Source organism: Triticum aestivum, chromosome 1D, assembly GCF_018294505.1.
Source record: "Triticum aestivum cultivar Chinese Spring chromosome 1D, IWGSC CS RefSeq v2.1, whole genome shotgun sequence".
NCBI lineage: Eukaryota > Viridiplantae > Streptophyta > Magnoliopsida > Poales > Poaceae > Triticum > Triticum aestivum.
Window position 1 is genome coordinate 302,751,736 of NC_057796.1, and position 18,079 is coordinate 302,769,814.

Sequence of the window (18,079 nt, forward strand, 5' to 3'; positions counted from 1 at the left end):
ATAATATATAATAACATATAAAATAATTTAACTTAAAAAAAATTTAAATATATATAATATAGTTAGAAGGGAAACATAAGTTGGATCAGGTGTTTCTATTCTTATCTATAATATAATACCTAAATAGTTGATCCCCACTACCTGATTTCTCTGCCCTCTCGTGCGTCCACGTCATCTTAATTCTTTTCGACCGTTTGATTAACCATGTGTGGACAAGATCTGCGGCGAAGAGTTGGCCCCCGTGTTCGCTCCACGCCCCACCCGCAAAAGCGGAAGCGAATCTTTTCTCCAACCGAAACGTCGGAACCCCTCCTCAAAATCTGGTCGCCTCAATTCCCACCCGCATCTCTCTCCCCTCAAACGACACAAACACCACGAGGTGATGGACGCAACTAAGCCCAGTCTCCACTAGGGTTTGCGTCCGCCATCGGGATGAGAATCGGCGGCGATGGCGGCTTGCGGGGCAAAGGCATCGATCTGGAGGATGGGTCGAACTTTATGCAGAGGGGTGTGAACATGCTCATCAACATCCTCGAGGGCCAGAGCCCGAGGACTACATGATGCAGCTGATCACGTAAGTCGCCTTTGTCCCCGCCTCCCTTCGTCCATGCCTAGCCTAGGCCGGTTCGATTCAATCCAGTGCTGATATAGGGTTTCCGCCCCCCTGTTTGTCCTTCGTCCCCATCTCCCTCCATCCATGCCTATGCCGATTCGATCCAATCCGGTTCTGACATAGGGTTTCTGGCCCGCTGTTTGTCTCTTTTCTGGCGCAGCATGATATAAAACATGTGCACACAAAATCCTCGGCACGACTACTCGCAGCAGCTCTACGATAGGTACTGTCCTTTGAGGACTACATCCCGGCCACCGTTAGATGATTTGCCTGCTCTCGCTAATACGTACATCTGTGTTGTCTATACAGATTATCTCCTATTTTGTGTGTGTGCCGGTGTAGTTTGTTTTCTGGTCCAATGAGTCAAGGCTATGCTGATTGCGTTTCCAACATGCACTAATGTCTTTGCATTCATGTATTTTTATTGGGTACAGGTGGAGCGTGACATTGGGTTGTCTTGCTGGCTTTGAATGATTACATTCTCATCTTACTATGTGCTAATGCATAATCAGATCCTCTCTTGAATTATTTTGTTCCTTGGCAATTCGAAACAAACCTTCCTATTTGGATTCCAGTATAGTATCTTTTATGTAGTAGCTAGGCACAACCCGATTAAATACCCCGTAATTTAGAGAAGTGCATTGGTCAGTTTGCTTTTTCCGGTGACAATGTGGTTTAGGTCAATTTATATACTCTTCATCTTGAGATTGGACACATACATAGTTCTTGATTGAATATTTTTTGTTTCGTCTGTCTTTTCATTTGTGCTATACTGCTATACATTAGTTCACATCTTAGTAATGTTATTTGGTTGTTCTTGAGACTTTTGCAGGTTAGTGATTGCTGGCTTTGCTACGTTGGTTGATTTTAAATTCAGTTAAACAAGGTGACATCCCTCTGCAAGTTTTGTTCTATACGTGGCAACAATTTTTTTTGTCTCCTATAGTAATATTTTCTAGAAATAGTTAATGAATTACTTGCGTTTTGACGATACTCAAAAATAAGAATAGTTAACCAACTCAGGGAGCAAGATAATCGCACATACATGGATCCAACATCGAAATTTATTCCGTTTACATTCAGCTATAGCTATGCTGATTCTTATGCACTCTTTTCATGTATATAACATATAAGTGTTATCACTGAAACGCTTCTTTGTTTCAAATCTTTGTATTAACACTACTGTTTCCAATCTATGCAAGTAATGCTGTATTGCTTTTGTATGCACGAACACTTCGAGGCAAGTGGCATTCCTGACACTTCTCAAATTGTTTTTAACCTTTGAGTCGTTATCTAAAGGCTATCTTACTATTATCATCTTAAAAGCTCTTTTTCGTTGAGATGTGTTTCCATTGTTGCAGATAGTATGACTTTCGGAGACGTGTGCTTGCATGGGTTTGTTACTTCCCTTTATACCTGATTGCATTAGAAAACAAGGTCAGAGTATAATTCTGCTACTACACTTCCTTGGCATTAGCGCTTGGGGTCAACAGATTCATCAATTGTGCTTATACTTTTGGTATGCTCCATTCAGTCCTCATTGCAAGAATTTGTATACACAAGGATATACGATGCAAGATGACGAAGAAAATAAAACGGCATTTTGTTCAGAACTTCAGGCTGTAGTCCGTGTTTCCATGTAGCTCCTTTGTAGTACTATTGACTTGGTGGTATTTTTTTCCCAGAAATTTTTATGGCTTTGTAGTAGCAGATAAACTAATAAATGGAGTTAGGGGATACGGACATATCAGCCACATCGGGTGACCTTCAGAAGTTCAGATAATACTTACTTTTCTAACCCAATCTATACAAGTAATGCTTTATTGCTTTTGTACACATAAATACAACTGAATTAAGTAATCACATCAACGACATTTAACATTACTTCCACAACCTTCTCGACTCAATATCTTTTCTAAAAAAGAAGTTTTTTGGTGAGCACAATGTCTCTTTATTGACTCAAAATTCCAATGGATGTTTTCCTTGCGATTAAGTGTAATAATGCTCAAAACTATTATTTTTAGCATACAATCCTGCAGCAAAACACGGGGCATAATCTAGTATAGAAAAATAGAACAGACCTCTGCATTTTCTTAAAAAAAACATAAATTGGGCTGCCGATGTTTCAGGAAAAATAAAACCTCGGATGGGAGGTCCATAGGCCGGTCGATACATGACGGCCCTCAAGAAAATATAAACAAGCCTATGGACCTCCCATCCGAGATCGTGGGCTGCGCATGTTAAAAAAGAAAGCCTAGACGGGGCAGCCAAAACCCAGCTGATACTGCCCCAGTGATAATAAATGATACCTGCCAGCTCCCTGGATTCGTTGTGAATTTATCTCCTATAGCAACTACCTTTAAGCACCTAAAAAAGTAACTATGTTGACAAACCCGTGGGCCCCAACGTCAGTATAGCATTAGGAGAAAGTATTTTTTCGATGAGGCACTTACTTGCGTACGGCCATAGACCTGGTGGGTCCTGACTGTCCGCCTCTCCACGTACAGTCCTCTCCAGATTCCTCTCGTTTATTCAGCATGTTCACAACGGCAGACAGCGGTGTCGCGGCGAGCGCACAAAGGCGCAGGAGGAGATCCGACCACGTGAGGAAGTGCCTTATTAGTAACGAAACAACTGAACTAGCCTAGTGGCCGAGTGACACTACCCGACAGCTGTTCCGCCCGGGTTTGATTCCACCTGTGCAGAGAAAATATCTCCAATTTTTTTGCCTCTGCCTTTATTGACATGTGGGTCCCAATTGTCATCTACGCACACCACGTCCAACACTTGCCAAAACATCGTCCCTCGTTTTGTCTGTTTTTCGCACACTCGACATTGTGTGGGCATCTTGAAAATAGCATATCTTTTTGACTGTGCATCATATGAAGATGTGCTATGCATGAATGTTGATCAGCATGATGTTAACTGATTGGTAGTTCCAGTTTTGACCATGAAGAAAACTTCCAGCATGATGTTAACACTGTTTAAAAAGGCCGTGTTAATATAAATGCTCTGCCTCTGAAAGTTGCAGTTTCTTATCTAAAACTGAACTTGGAGTTTCTTATCTGAAACTGAAACTTGCAGTTTCTTCTCTGAGAATCACATTGTCTGCACTTTTATACTCCTATGAAACTACATTTTTGAAGTGCTAAAAATAGATCTCTAGAATTCATAAAATACTTCATACACTCCATACTGCAAATCTGAAATTCAAAAGACATTCATATGTGAAAGTACTCTCAAAATACACAACACAAAACACAATTCACAACCTGCAAATACTAACAACCCTAAGCTCCTCCTAACAATTCACAACCTGCCCGACTGTTGGTCTGGGGGGGGGGGATCCCTCCTATTCCTCGACGGCAGACAGTCGCCCCGTGAGACGATGTGAACGGCGAGGGAGAGGATGGCGGGGAAGCGTCGTCGGGCCAACTGTTTTTCTCCTCTTGCAGTTAGGTTCGGTCGACGAAGACTCCACCGGCTCGCTCTGGCACGACACCCTCACAAACGGCACCCTGTAGATGCTCGATCCTTCAATCTCTGGTGGATGCTCCATCTGGGATCGATACTCCCACCACCGCTCCCTCACGATCCGATTCGGTGAATCTATTTGCTCCATGGCCCAGAGCAGCAGCTCTATGTACTCCCGCGTGACTCCCTCTGGGAGTATCGCCGCCTTTTCGCTCTGTTGCAGATATTTGGCCATGGATGTCGCCGTCGTCGCTAGTTGGTCCTTGTTGTCAAACCAAGACTGTATCTCCAACATCCTAGCTAGCTTCACAGGGTCGCCGTCTGCGATCCTCACGTATCGGTTGTACTCCTCCATCGATCTACTTCTCCACAGCACCTTCACTCGCCAGCGATGGTTTTTGAATGGAAGAGGAGAGGAGCAGCACTGGTTTTGGTTTAGAACGGGAGAGGGGCGACGTTGGTTTTGGATTGGAACAGGAGAGGAGGGGCGGTCGTTTTGAAATGGAAGAGGAGAGGAGCGGCGCTGGATTTAGATTGGAACAGGAGAGGAGCGGCGGTGGTTTAAGAGGAGAAGAGCGGAAGAGCCGCGCTAGTCTTGGAAGTATGTTTTTTGTTTTGCGTATTTTGGGTCAAAGTTTGACCACGTGCTGTATTTGACAAGCAACATGTGAATGCATGTCACCAAAAATTGTATCATTTGGTTCGTATCTGAATGTACTTTCAAATTATATTATTTTTGCAACGTATAACATATATTTTATTTGCAAAAATCATGGTCAATTATGACCCAGAATAAAAGGGAGACTAGTTAATGTGGGGTCGCTTTCTTAATTGAAGGGTAAATTGAATTTGATTTTGATCCAGTCACAGCGCGCCGGCCCTCTCGTCCAATCCTAAATCGCTGCCGCACGCTCCTCTCCCTCTTCTCCATTGCAAAACCACCTCCTCTCCTCTCCATCATCTCCATTCCAAAACCACCGTGTCGCCTCTCCCTCTTCTCCATTGCAAAACCACCTCCTCTCCTCTCCATCATTTTCATTCCAAAACCACCGTCTCGTCTCTCCCTCTTCTCTATTGCAAGACCACCGTCTCTCCTCCCATCTTCCAAAGCTAGCACCGAATCAGGCAGATCGCCGACGGCGACCAGGCAAAGTTAGCCAGGTTGAAGGAGATCCTTACTTGGTTCGACAATGAGTGGGAGATTTCGAGGACGGTAGGGTTTAAGGTAAGCTTGGCACTAACCTAATCTTCCACCTGCTCATACTTACAATCAGTCTGACAGCTAATGAAAATCATGGTTACAATCAGTTCCTGAGTACTACGCCAATCACCCTTAAATAGCTCTGGACCTTTGGGTCAAAGTTGTGACACTGTGTACAAATAAAGAAAAATAGATTGGTGCTTCTTTCAAAAAAGAGTACTCCCTAGAAAACTGCCAATATAAGCTACTAGTATTTGGTTAGAGGATTTGCTGCCGAGAAAGATCCGTCCACAGAGAGCGCCACACATCCCACAGGTGGTGGTGGATGCCAATGCGTGCATGGAGCATGGTTGGTGTCGGTAATTTTTACTTGGCACACCTCGCACTCTGCATATATGCCGGTTCCATCCGTACATTTGTGCAGTTCCACCAAAATGCTGCTGAATAACCCTGTTTGCACAGATAATGAAAAAGCGTGATTACATTATAGTGGCACTAGTTGATGAAACACGTAAAATAAATAGAAAAAAAATATTGCGATAGTATCATAGTATGCCATGCTGCGAGGGCGAGATGGGCCCTGCGACGCCTCATACGGTACGCCACGCCTCATACTGGAAATCGTCCCAAGTCTCCCCGATACACCTTCCGCCAGTGATGAACATCAGTGTACAATGGTAGTACAAGGAGGGACCTTGAGACATTCAAATCTCTATTTTGTGCAGATCAACTAAAATTAAGCACCCCAGATTGCAGAAACGCTTAAACATTAACAATCGGACTAGTTGATGAAACATACATTAACAAAGAGAAGCACTTTCTTTATCTACATTGGAAATGAAATGATAGAGAGGACACTTGCTCTATTTTAATTGTATTATTACTTCATCTTATCAGTGACACTAGGGTTATGCTGAAGCTGGCTCTTTCAGTCCCTATCTTCCCCCTAATGTTTCTGTGGTAGCATTTGGGTTGTAATCCAAACTTGGTCAAGCTGGTGCTGCGTCCCCCTACCTGCCTAGCTTATGTGGCGAATTTGTCTCCTGCTAGTACTCAGTCCGTTCTAGTAGTAGTTGCATAACTGCCCGTTTACACTGAGATGTTGTTGGATAATGGTTCTCTATGGTCAGGTTTCTTTAATGAAATCGGAGGGAACCCCCTCTTTCGATATATAAAAAAAACAGTGGCACTAGCGGTGCAAAACATTGCCTCAAATTAATAGTGCCACTAGATTAAGGTGCAAAATAATCACATTACTGCTTTATCATGGCAGTGCCAAAACAATAGCACAAGAGCAGGATCAACATGCAGGATCTTTGGCAAATGGTCAGACCAAAAAGGAACATACCTCGTGATGGGAACCATATCTGCAGTCAACGCCATCGTAGAAGGATGACACGAGTGACCAACATGGATGATTCAATTCATGGGACCTTTTGGTGCAGTTCACCTAAAATGAAGCAATGTCCCATGAGCTAGCAGCTTCTTCTTCTTCTTTTTTTTAAGAAAAGGGCTCCAGCCCTGGTTCCATTTCCATCAGAAAACGAAACACACAGAGCTTCTTCTTCATTAGTTGCAATAAAATTGAGCAACATCAAGGTTGGTCGTGAAGCTCCTGGAGAGTAGGCGGACCAGGATAGTTGCATCTCTAACGAAAATAAGCAACTTATCTTAATGGGAAATTTAGCAGGACATGAAAAAGTGCCATTGATTCAGATTACTGGAGGCATTACATTGAAAACAACATTGGTTTAATGTGTCCTTACTTTTAACAGTCGACTGCTACATTTTACTAGTGGCATTACATAAGAGCGGCTCGGGGCAACAAACATCAGAAGAGGATATCTGGGTTGGTCCCATTTTTGTTCGGTATATAGCCACCTTATACTGTGTGAGGCTAGCAAATCTAGTGCTGGACTTACTCTGTTGACTTGTCCCCCAGTCCCCACTTTCTTTCCTTTTTCAACCAATAGATCGGGTTTATATTGAGTTTGTACTGCATTCCCTTTATTTCCCTATTAGACCTAGAGACCAGTTGGATAGCCAGTCTCTGCTACTTTTGCCCCCATTATTTCCTCTTTCGACCAAGTCCTAGATTCAGGTAACAAATCTTCCCCCACCCCACCCCCTTTATTCCTTGTTTGAACCAAGTACTACTAGATTCGAGTGCATGAACTAGTTTTACCTCTTAACAGTAAAAAATTAGGTGGTTTTCGAACAGCCGATCGATCCAATCTACACGAGGGGGCCTGAGAAATAGTAAAAGATACAAATGCAGCGACGTCAGGAGCTCGGGAAGTAGAGCAAGGCCGGTTTCAAAGGAAGTTATACCTGAGGGTTGCCGGGATGTCGCTAGGTGGGCGGTGGGAGGCTGGATCTGCCCATACTATGGCAGCGAGGAAGAAGGGGTGGGAGGCCCTCCCTCGCCAGCGATGCTTGGGAGAGAACGACAAGGCACACTGATCGGGACGCGCCGGCAGTGGGTAAGAGCCGTCGCCGAGGACGACCGCGTGAACGTTGCACCTTCTCACCTTCCCCGGCGAAGAGGATCCGGCTGGATCTATGACCAGCGGTGCGTAGAGAGAGAGAGTGTGGCCACCGCTGTCGTGTTTAGATCTGGAGAGGACGAGACAGTGTAAAGAGATCAACACTAGCAAGCAAGTGCAGAGGCTCCTGCTATATAGTGGAGTACTAGTTTTCTTTTGTCTACCGGCCGGAGCCGGCTTGACCTCGACAATGACTGTCGAGAAGTCTTCATGCACGTGCCCCGGAGGCGCACTTGTCGTCATTTTGATCTGAAGCACCGGATTATAACATATAACATGAAAAAATGCCACATGACAAGAAATCATAACCTCACTGCCCAAAGGAGACAAGATGAATCCCGACGGACAAACTAGACGAGGATCAAAGCTCAAATTAAAGATAAACTCGTAGAAAAGGGGTCCGTCGGTAGATGTCCTAATTAACATAGCCGGCTTGACCTAGATGGCAGCCGAGTAGTCTCCGTGCATGTGCCCCCAATGACTAGCCCAACTCAGTTGTCGCTGTTTAACCCTCGCAGTGATCCGAAGCACATGACACCTAATTTTGCGAGATGACAAGAAACCTTTTTTTAGATTTCTCACCAGAACTACAACTGTGTACAACACAACCTGCACGATATGTATACAATAGCCAATCCAGGCGTGTCTGCTGGAGTCTGGTCACATGCATGGACGAACTGATCTTCCGTGTCTTGCAGGGATCGTCCAGGTACCAACGCATGTACTTCTATTAACTCACCCGACTTGCGGGGCCGGGGAGTGTACCTATGGTTGGTTCTCAATTGCGGTCCCACATGTGTGTGCAAACGCAATATGACACGCGTTCCATTCGGAGAGCGGCGTGCCAGACCGACCGACCGTCTGGGCCTCTGGGGTGCGACGCGAACGCGACGGGCGTGCTGTATACTCCGTACATGTGTATCGCCGTTTTCTTGAGGCTTTGCTCCTTGGCGCAATCCATGGATACAAAATTAGTATACTGTACTATTTAAAAGTCGAGGGCGGGGCTTTTCCCGCGCGGTAGGTGGGGCAGTTCCGCCTAGTCGGTTCGACAGAGACGCGAGAAGATGTGGGAGTAGGCTGCTGCAAACGTAGGGCTGTGTGATTTGATAGTGAGTTACTGCTGGACAGGTGGGGCCCGGTGATTTGACTTGCCATTATCATTTTAACTGCAGCGCTACGACCGGCTTGAGTCTCCCGATTCCTGACCACCTCCATAGAGGTGCCTCTCCCGATGCTCCACCATGTAGGGGCTGGCTCTTGCTTGAGAGCCCACTCCTCCCCTTTTTCCTTGCCTCTTTCCCCCACATATGCAAAAATGCCATGTAAAGCGGGCTTATAGCCCACTATTGTACTTGATCCTACAGGTGCTAAGCCTGCCACATAGGCATAAAGTCTGATGTGGCAAGTTAATTAAGAAGAGAGACACTAGTTTGGTGACCCCAGGAAGAAACGGTGATAAGCGCGTGTACCTAGATGAAGCAAACTTAGCAACAAAAAACTAAGCACCTATGCATTGGGGACTTGAGTTGCTAAGCCATTTAATGCCCATAGCACCTCATCTAAGCACCATTTCATTGGAAGAGGTCACTCCTTGGCAAATGCAATAAATACTACGAAGAAAGAGATAGAGAGAAGTAAACAAAAATACTCTTATATCCAACCTTATAGCTAACCTTGTTGTATGAGTGACTAAGTGATGACTATGTATGACATGCGAACATCAGATAGCCTAACGCACCGTCTTAAATATCCAAGGGCGCGACCGCGCGAGTGAGGCGACGGTCATGGTAGGCGCGACCATGATACAGACTGCTGGCAGCCCTTGGATCTGAGATCGAACGGTCGCATGCTAAGTTGGTGAAAATTTGCAGAATAACCCTCCAGGATAGGATATTCACCCATAGGTCTAGAATCACGCCATGCAACCGTTCGATCTCAGATCCAAGGGCTCTCGGAAGCCCGTATCATGGGAGAATGGAAAGCTTCGTGTCACCTGTAATTTTCCCGACGCTTGACATGACATCGAAAGCCATTTAATTGGGCGTCGAGTAGACATGACATCTAATTGGGCCCCCATAGTATTGTGCATGAATCGATTTATCCACCAGGCAAGCCACTACCCTGCCATTCGCACGCGCCCCCCACTCGACATTTTTACAATCGATAAACCGCTCCTAGTCGTCCCGTCCTTTCACATTACGACAGTTCCACTAATCCTAACCCTCCTCCCAAATCCATGGCGTCCCAAATCTCCATGATCAGCGGTGAGTACAAGGTTAGAACCATCACCGACGATGAGTTCGACGTCATCTACACCTGTTCTTCCGCAATGGTGAAAGAATGCCTTGCTCGCTTCAAACGCATGTCCGAAAACTCAAATGATGAGTGGGTCGCTGGGCTAGATGTTGAGTACACCACAGTCCTGGGAAGCGAGAAGAAACTAAAGGAGGCAGAGAAGAAGAAGCCCGCCGTGATCCAGGTATGCGTGCATGACTTATGCTTGGTCTACCCCATATGCCATGCCGACGTTGAGTGCGAGGAATTTAAGAAGTTCCTCAAGGGCGGCCGAGTCAAATTAGTTACTGTAGACTTTAGGAACGACAAGGAAATCCTAGGTCGGATAGGCCTCGTGTAGGCGACCCCTTCGACCTCCAGAAGGAAGGGCTGGTGCCCTCCCTTGATCAGCCTTCAATGCTGACCCTGGCAGGAGCCATGGTTCATCCTTCGTACGGTGAACTGAAGAAACCTCCGCACACGTTTCATCGTGCATGGCAGTGGACTGTACTAGATATAGACCACATCCACTACGCTGCAATGGATGGCTACCTTTGTTTCAATATCTACAAGGGTTGGATGAAGAGCAAGAGCCAAGTGTGCGGTTCAAGCAAAGAAGTATCGCCCAAGAGGAAGAGGGACAAGGACGAAGTCGAGGACGTGGACGAGGACTCCGAGTAAGGTGGCAGTGTTGTTGCTCATGGTGGTTCTAATGCAGTGTCTACTGGATTAGTTGCTTAGTTTAATTTCTGGTGTGCTTAGTTTTATTTGAGGGGTGTGTTGTGCTGAGCCCCCAGCAGAACTATGTTATGTTTCTTCTCGTTATATTTCATACATTTCATCTTTTAGTTGGTATAGTACTGCCACTCATTTCTTGACATTATATACATACAATATATATGGCCAACATCATATAGCCAGCAGTTTAGTTGTCAAAGAATTTCAGGGTGCTTAGTTTTGTCAAAGAATTCCAGGGTGCTTAGTTTTATTTGAGGGGTGTGTTGTGCTGGACACCATTAACTTATCATTGTGAGAATCGGCTTATTTTTGTCATGTAACATGGTCAACGGGTTTGATGTGAAAATAACAATGTCTAATGGCATTTCTGAGCAAAGATCTAACTTAATGATGGCATTTTTTAGATATCTAATTGCATTTTTGAGCAGGCATCTCATGGATCGATGGCATTTTTTGAGTAGTTGTAACTTCTAATAGCAAAACTGAGTAGTGATACACAACTAGTGGCATAAATAATAAGAACCCAAGAATTAAATAGGTATGCTAATTTCTTTATTTCTTTATACCTTTGTGTGCGAAACAATATACGTTGCCTCCCCCCAGATTTTCTTTACAGAGGCAACATAGAACTATATGAGTGCCCTGTTAAATTTTGGAATTATTCCAGGTTCGTTTGGCCTTTTTATACATTAATTGAGTTTCTAGTCATTTAATGTGCATAATTCAAATTTGAACTACAAGCACATGCTCCCGTGCACCAAAGTTGACTGAAAAATCATATGTGTGTCCTCGGGTGAATTTCTAGGTCCCATGCAAGAAATGGGAATGAATTTCAAACATCTGGGCATCGTGGTTGTAACATCCCAAATTTTCAATTTGGTATGTTATACATAGATCATCATTGCATATCATATTTTATTGCATTTTGATAAATCCTCGATAAATCCTAAGCAACTCAAGGACCCTCGGAGAGAGTTGGGGATTTTCTCAAATTTTCATATTTGATTTTCATCAAATAATAAAACAAGGATTTTGGTTTTAATTATTTTCTCTCCGGAAAAATTATTTCATTTTAAAAATAAACGAGAGGAGAAAATATGACTTCTCCAAAACAATTGAAATACTGGAGGAAAAATGTTAAAATCATTTATTGGATTTTATTTGCAAATTTAATTGCATTTAAAATATCGCATGTTTTCAAAAAATTATTTTGTGTCAAAAAATGTTCACCCTATTCTAGATTTTCTAACTAGACGGGGAAAATTTATTTTATCTTTTTTGGACTTTTATTTATTTTTCTACGAGTTTTTTTTCCGTGGAAAGTATTTATAAAAAAAACTGCGCGCCGCCCGACCGGGCCGAAGCCCAGCCGAGCCGCCGGCCCATCCCGCCCCGTCGTCCTCTCCGCGTACGGGAGCGCCGGCGCCGCCGTGTCCGGCTTGGACACGGGAGCACCCCGCCGCCTTTGCCCCTCCTCCAAGCCGCTGCCCCCCCTCTCATATATAGCCGCCGCCTGCCCCGCACCCCGCCGCCGCTCGCCGTTCGCCGCCCTTCGCCGCCCCCGAGCACCCCCGCACCCCCGCCGCACCCCGCCGCCCTCGCCGGAGCAGCCGGAGCCCCGCCCCCGACGAGGTACCTCGCCACCGTTCGGTTGCCGGTTTTGTTTAAAAAAAAACCGTTCGTTTAAAAAAAACCATAGATCGGTTTTTTTTCGGTTTTGTTATTTTGCGAGCGTTCACCGACACATTCGTTTTAGCGAACGCGTTCGTCGGATTTTCTCTGTTAACGAACGTCCGTTCTTTAACCGTTCGTCCGTTTTTCTTTTTCGTCGGATTTTTCCGCGATTTTCTCAGATTCGATTTCTGATCGAATCTTCGTTTCTGTTTAACTTTTCGCTCGTTTATCGGAATCAGGCGATTCAAGCGCCTAGAGTTTCGTCTCGAAATTCTCTTTCCATTTAACCTACTCAAACAAGTTTTTGCTACTGTAAAATTTGACCTAGATCCAGATTAGTAAACGAAGCTTGTTTCTTTCGTTGCTTCGTTCGAGTTGATTCTTTTTGCAAACCGGAGTTCTTAAGTTGAACTTCTGGTTGGATCTTTCATTCGAGTTTTACCTGTGCATTAGATAAGTACTTATTGTTTGCTTGTTTGTTTGCGATAGAGTACCCGGAGTGTGCCGCTTGTTACTTTGAATCGCTAGGTTTCGCGGATCATCAGCAAGGCAAGTAACACTTTGATCATACCTTCCATACCCAGTTTTTACTGCATTAGATCTATTCCTCAAACATTGCATGATTAGGATCTAATTAAATTGTGGGTATTGGGAAGTAGTTGAGGTAGTACCTATTACCTGTTCTTTTATCAAACCCTTGGGAGTTACTTCAACGTTTGCTATTATATTGCCATGCTATGCTCGTAGACGTGGATTGGGTTTGAGTGATATTCATGACAGATGTGAGATTGTTAATTAATGGTTTACTTAAGGTGGCAACTAAAACTCACATCTGGGTGGATTGAGGTACCTGGGTATTCCAGGATTGCCTGTTTTTCTTTTGGACCGCCACCCAGGTTCAAAGGGATCATGAGATTATTCATGCTAGAAACTTCCGTGTGCAGCCACAAGCTATTATGGGCTCTAGCATAGTTGACTAAGTTGTGTGAACTCTTACAGTGGTAGACTAGCAGATGTAGGGGAAAGTAGGTGTAACTGTCTACCCATACGTAAGGTGCAAACACTTCTGAAAGACTGTGTCTCGGTCATCCATTTCTCAAACATCATGTAGTGCGAGAATCAAGCGGAGGCGATCGAGTCTTGTGGGGAAAAGTGCACAAACCTCTGCAGAGTGTACAAACTAATCATGGTTAGCCGTGTCCCCGGTTATGGACAACTTGAGTATCTAGTACTTGGATTATCATGTGAATCTCATCACCATGTTACTTTTAATTAATTTTGCTGGGTTAATGATGATTTTTAATTGGGATTGAGATGCTGTCAACCATCTCAATGTTTAACAACCACCATGATAGTTAAATAAAATTTATTCCTTTGCAGTAGGGAAAAATTGGCTTTTCGCAAAAACTGTAACCATAGAGCTTTCCACCAGCCATATATGCATGTAGTATAGCCTTATACTGTTCATTATTCTCTATGTGTTATTTTTGCCAGCATATTCCATGTGCTGACCCGTTTTCGGGCTGCAACGTTTCAGGTTGCAGACTTTTCAGACGACGAGTAAGGTGCCTTAGGTCGTGGTCTTATACTCAGTGATGCCGCTGGAGTTGATGGACTCACTTATCTTCCAAGTCTTCCGCTGTTATCGTATTTAGATGGCCTTAAGCCATATTTATCATACTTATTCTCTTTGGAGATATTCGATGTAATAAGTGTGTGATTGCTACTCTGTTATAAATCCTCCATTTGTACTGTGCGTGTCAGCATTACTGATCCAGGGATGACACTGGTGCATAGCAGCACAGACCATTTGAGGTCTGGTCGCTACAAAGGTGGTATCAGAGCACACGCTGACTGTAGGACACGACCACTAAGCTTAAGCCCTAGAACACTTCTCTCTTCTCATTTCTGACCCCTCTCCTTTTTCTACTCTTTTAGGAATGGCGGATGCAAGGAGCAAGTTCATGCAACCAGATGAAGACACGCCTTTTGGTCGACACTTGAAGGAAGTCACCAAGTATTTGAACATAGGAATACCAAGCATCACCGGAACCTACAACGCCACATTACCCGAAGAGGAGAGCTGGAAGATTCAAGTTCACATTCCAGGAAGGACGTTTGTGCCAGTTACTGAACCCATAAGATTGGTTTTCGAAGCACCAACCTGGAGTTTAGGGAAGAGCATGGCAGCCCACATCGCTATGGGACGCATTGGAGAAGTCTACCACCAGGAGCTTAAGGATACAATTTATCAGATTTGTGGACGCCGAGACGCGCAATGGGAGATGATCAGAACCAAGAAGGATGGATCAATTGCAGCTTTCATCCAGGAGCAAAACCAACACATTCGTCGCCAGGAGAACCAGATGTGCTCGGACAAGGAAGAACTGAAGAAGGCATTGACCAAGATCAAGGAGCTGGAGGAAGAACTCAAGGCTACACGCGAGGATTATTTGGAGGAAATCGTCGCACTAGTAGGGAAGAATGACGACCTGGAGAAGAAGATCGGAGTATTCATGGGAAATCCAGTGCCAAAAGCAAAAGATGACGAATGCACTTGTCCGAATAACTACATCATCATCGACGACACCGACTCAGAACCAAGTGAAGATGACTATGTTGATGAAGCTGGAGCAGACATCATGGAGTCTTCAACGGATCAGAATTTCTAGTAGACCACCATATCAGTAGTAGTTTTCCCCCATTTAATAGTATAGTTCAAGCACTTTGTAACGCTAGTTAGATCGATTGTATGCCTTGTTTGAATTGATTGAGTGATATTGATTGTATTTGTCTCATGAGCATATGGGTAGTGTTTTCCCTCTAGACCTCATTCTATTCTTAACTCTCATCTTTTCTAACCTATCAGATGCCTCCGAGACGCGACACCGGATTTGTTTTCCCACCGGAGATCACCCAGTTGATTCAGCAACAAAATGCCCTGATGCAAGTGTTAGTGCAGAACCAAGGCAACAACAACAACAACAACCCACCGCCACCACCACCTGTTGATCACTTAGCCCGTTTCCTAAGGCTAAACCCGCCGGTGTTTTCCAGTAGCACCGAGCCGATTGTTGCAGATGATTGGCTCCGCAAAGTTGGAAGGGAGTTGACCACTGCAGGATGCACAGATACGGAAAGAGTGCGTTTTGCCGCACATCAGCTTGATGGACCCGCAGCATCATGGTGAGAGAATTATACAGCCACGCACCCTATTGACACTGTCACATGGGACCAGTTTCAGCAAGCTTTCCGTACAGCTCATGTTTTAGCAGGAGCTATGGCTATGAAGAAGCGCGAGTTTCGCAACCTACGCCAAGGAGGACGCACCGTAGGCCAGTACGTGGAGGAATTCAGTAAGTTAGCACGTTATGCACCAGATGACGTTGCTACAGATGCAGCCAAGCAGGAAATTTTTTTGGAAGGACTGAATGATGAACTGAGTATGCAGTTGATGGTAGCAACCTTCAACAACTACCAGGAGCTGGTAGATAGAGCTCTCATGATTGAAGGGAAGCAACAGCAGATTGAAAACCGTAAGAGGAAGTATGGACAAGGGAAGTATAACTCTGGAGCTCAACAGAAACCACGATTTGCCCCAAAGCCGGGAGGACAGTTTCAGCATACCCATGGAGGAGGTAGTTTGCACAATCATAATGGCTCCAAGAATGGTAATGGGAATGGAGGAACCAACGGACAGAACCGCATCAACCCATCTACCCCAGCCAAGAGGGATCTAAGTCACATTACCTGTTTCAAGTGCCAGAAGACTGGACATTATGCAACTGATTGTCCTGAAGCCCAAAATGGAAATGGTAATGGAAGCTCTGGGAAGAAGCCGAACCCGTTCAACAAAAGACATGTGAACCACGTGAGCGTGGAGGAGGTTGAAGCATAGCCTGATGCAGTAATAGGTAAGTTTTTGGTTAAGTCATTTACTGCAACCGTTCTTTTCGATACTGGTGCATCGCATTCATACATATCAAGGGGATTTGTGAATAAGTTTAAGATGTCCACCAAAGTTCTCAGAACCCCTATGTTAGTAACCTCGCCAGGAGCAGAGTATATGGCCAACCAAGGATGTTTTCAGATACCATTGGCCATTGGTAGGCATGTTTTCCCCTCAGACCTAATAGTTTTGGAGTCGCAAGGTTTGGATGTGATTTTGGGAATGGATTGGCTATCGTTGTATGGAGGAAACATCGATTGTGCCAGCAAGTCGATTTTGCTTACCACCCCAGAAGGAAAAAGGATTAAGTATGTATCCCGGCATATGCCGAAGAGGACTCAAGTAAATTCCTTATCAGGAGTTGTACAGGAGGAAGTACCAGTGGTGAAGGATTATCCGGATGTATTTCCAGAAGAGTTGCCAGGCATGCCACCGGATAGAGACATTGAGTTCTTGATTGAACTTTTGCCAGGCACAGGGCCAATATCTAAGAGACCGTACAGGATGCCCGCAAAAGATTTGGAGGAAATTAAGAAGCAGATCAAGGAGTTACTGGATAAAGGCTATATTCGCCCAAGTTCGTCACCTTGGGGATCACCAGTACTTCTAGTGGAGAAGAAAGATGGATCGCTGAGGATGGTTGTTGATTACCGTGGATTGAATGAAGTGACCATCAAGAACAAGTACCCACTGCCGATGATCAATGATTTGTTTGACCGCCTACAAGGAGCTAAAGTATTTTCCAAGATCGATCTACGATCAGGATACCATCAGTTAAAGATTCGAGAGCAGGATATACCTAAGACGGCTTTTACCACCAAATATGGACTGTATGAGTATACCGTTATGTCATTTGGTCTGACTAACGCACCTGCCTATTTTATGAACCTGATGAACAAAGTGTTTATGGAGTTTTTGGATAAGTTCGTCGTGGTGTTCATTGACGATATTTTAGTCTTTTCCAAGAATGAGGAATAGCATGAGGAGCATTTGCGATTGGTACTTGAGAAGCTCATAGAACATCAGTTATATGCCAAGTTCAGCAAGTGTGAATTTTGGCTGAAGGAAGTTGGATTCCTTGGACATGTTATTTCTGGAGAAGGAATAGCAGTAGACCCTGCCAAGGTTGACACAGTGACAAGTTGGGAATCACCCACGACAGTTGGAGAAATCCGGAGTTTTCTTGGACTTGCAGGATACTACCGGAGATTCATCGAGAATTTCTCGAAGATTGCTAAGCCCATGACTGAGCTATTGAAGAAGGACACCAAATTCAATTGGACTGAGGAATGTGAAGCTAGTTTCCAAGAGTTGAAGAAACGCAAGGATTATGAAGTTTATTGCGACGCTTCTCGTCGAGGACTTGGAGCAGTGCTTATGCAGGAAGGAAGAGTTGTGTCATATGCTTCACGACAACTTAAACCCCATGAGAAGAATTATGCTACGCATGATTTGGAGTTAGCAGCCGTGGTGCATGCATTGAAGACATGGAGACATTTTCTCATCGGAAACCATTGTGAGGTGTATACAGATCACAAGAGTTTGAAGTATATTTTCACGCAGAAGGAGTTAAATCTCAGACAACGGAGATGGTTGGAGCTCATTGA

At 44.6% G+C, this 18,079-nt stretch overlaps 1 long non-coding RNA gene across 2 annotated transcripts; it reads left to right on the forward strand.

Annotated features, from left to right (window-relative positions):
- The first annotated feature begins 317 nt into the window (after nt 1-317).
- On the forward strand, nt 318-2,431 carry LOC123168881 (uncharacterized). 2 transcript variants are annotated; one of them, XR_006484540.1, is made up of 4 exons: nt 318-574; nt 1,446-1,499; nt 1,975-2,050; nt 2,148-2,431. It is a non-coding gene; the product is annotated as an uncharacterized lncRNA (long non-coding RNA). The 2 variants fall into 2 exon arrangements; XR_006484539.1 differs by having other exon boundaries at nt 1,975-2,429.
- Nucleotides 2,432-18,079: the final 15,648 nt, after the last annotated feature.